This window comes from Engraulis encrasicolus, unplaced genomic scaffold (assembly GCF_034702125.1).
Source record: "Engraulis encrasicolus isolate BLACKSEA-1 unplaced genomic scaffold, IST_EnEncr_1.0 scaffold_34_np1212, whole genome shotgun sequence".
NCBI lineage: Eukaryota > Metazoa > Chordata > Actinopteri > Clupeiformes > Engraulidae > Engraulis > Engraulis encrasicolus.
In genome coordinates this window covers 473168-475667 of record NW_026945643.1, presented here as the reverse complement: position 1 = coordinate 475667, position 2500 = coordinate 473168, and the positions used below count along the sequence as shown (strand labels likewise).

At 38.5% G+C, this 2500-nt stretch overlaps 1 protein-coding gene across 1 annotated transcript in view; it reads left to right on the top strand.

The window, feature by feature from the left end:
* LOC134443668 (cilia- and flagella-associated protein 74-like) overlaps positions 1-2500 on the top strand; it is a 50726-nt gene that overhangs the window by 45524 nt on the left and 2702 nt on the right. The gene's annotated exons all lie outside the window — the stretch shown is intronic.

Genomic DNA, 2500 nt, shown 5'->3' with positions numbered 1-2500 from the left:
CAGGCGAACTTGGCAATGACTTTACGCTATCTACTTTGCGCATCAATTTGGACGGCGACCTCCACAGATAGGCCTATATGATATGAAGAAGTCCCTCCAGATTAAAGACGAAAATATTTTGCTCTCGTGTAGCTTACATTTGTGCCCTTCCACAACACTGTGCTTGGTGTTTCTGCATGGTCAATATAGGCTATGCCATTCCTCAGATCAGTAAATCTGTTCTTTGCATAGCATGCATGCATGGACCAGTTAATAGGCCTAACAATTCTAATTATTAGGCCCTATAGCATATTATATTATATTATATTATATTATATTATATTATATTATATTATATTATATTATATTATATTAGCCTACATTACATTATTAGGGCCTACAGCCTATTATATAATTCATTAAAGCTGCTATGATGGTTAAGAAAATTATGGCTAGTGAAAAGGCCCAATGGCTAGTGAGTCAGGAAAACCACTAGCCAAAATGGCTGGTAAGCGAAAAAGTTAGTGTCAAGCACTGTAACCAATGCCCTGAATAATAGTGAAATGTGAGTCGGTCTGGATAAAGGCGTCTGGAAAAGCTATAATGTAATATAATGTAATATAATGTAATGCAATATCAGATGCTCAGAGAATGGCACAGAACACTTTTCCAAAAGGACAATAATCTATCCATCTATCTACAGGGATGGGATATCGGTATCTGTGTATCGGTATGGGGTTCAGATATCAACATAATTCAGAGATCGGATCGGATCTGAATTTTCCCAAAGTATCTGAATTTTCCTGATAGCCAGGTGTATTGTTAATTTGAAATCATAACACTTGCATGTTAGTTTTCAGGATGAGATTGTTAGTTTTTTACTTGTTACTTTTAATTGGTTTCTTGTTCTTCTGACTTCCTTTTCTGACCAAATAGTCTACTTGGACCAACTCAAGTTGAAACCCATGCATATATGTGGTTTTGGGATTGGATCGGAGTAGTATCGGTGTCGGCAAATCCAAATTTGGATACCGGGATCAGATCGGAAGTGAAAAAATGTGTATCAGTGCATCCCTATCTATCTATCTATGTATGTACAGTGAGTCCAATATGTATTTGATCCCTTGCTGATTTTGTTGGTTTGCCTACTAACAAAGACATGATCAGTCAATAAATGTTATGATAATATGTATTCTAATATGGAGAGACAGAATATCAAAAAGAAAATCCAGAAATTAACTTAAGAGAATATATATTAATTTATTTCCATTTCATCGAGCAAAATAAGTATTTGATCCCCTGCCAACTGATTACAGTTCCGGGCCCACAGACCAGATGGTCACTTCCGATCAACTTGTCATCTGAATTAAAGACACCTGTACATACTAACATGCATAAAAGACCCATTGAATCAGCAGAATCAGTCCATAGTATGAGTGAATCAGTCACACTCCAACCTCACCAGCCTGGGAAAGACCAAAGAGCGGTCAAATGATATCAGGGACAAGATTTTAGACCTGAACAAAGATTAAATGGGCTGCAAAGCCACAAGAAAGAGACTGGGTATTAATAACCCAGTTGTTGATGCATTTCTTCCAAAATGTGAGGAATACAAAATGACTATCCATCAGCCTGTCTGGGGCTCTATACAAGATTTGACCTTTTGTAGGGATTTGATAATCATGAGAACAGAAAGAAAGCACCCTAGACCTGTACGGGATGAACTAGGCAATGATATCAAAGCTTCTGGGACCAAAATCACTGAGAAAACTACAGGTAGAGGTAGCACTTAATGCCACAGAGGTTTAAAATCCTGTAGTGCACACATGGTACCTCTACTTCAGAAGGAACCTGTGCAGTCCCACCTGAGGTTCGCCAACGGACATCAGACTGGTTTAAGATATGATAAGGAGGTGCTGTAGTCAGATGAAACCAAAATCAAGCTGTTTGGCATTAACACAATTCAATGTGTTTTGAGAAAGAGTACTGCTGTCTATGATCCCAAGAACACCCTCCTCACCATCATGCATGAAAGTGGTATCATTATGGTTTGAGGGTGTTTGTCTGGCCAAGGCAAAGGGCAACTTCACATCGTCAATGAATGGATGGAGGGAGAGATGTAATGTGCAATCCTGAGTGCAAACATCCTTCCCTCCACCACTACACTGAAGGGTGGGCCATTTTTGGATCTCCCAACATGACAATAATACACAACATACAGTCAAAGCAACGAAGGAGTGGCTCAATAAGAAGCATATTAAAGTCATGGAGTGGCCTACAGTCTCCAAATATTAACCCTATAGTAATTCTATGGAAAGAACTGAACCTCCCATTTGCCAAGCTACAGACCACAAACTGTTAATGTTTTAGAGATAATATGCAAAGAAAAATTGGCAAAAATATTTTCTACTATATGCACAAACATTGTCATCAACTAAAAGAAGCATCTGACCTCAGTGCTAGACAACTAGGGCTTTGCCACAAAGCACTTTATCTTCTTTAGCTAGAGGGGTCAAATACT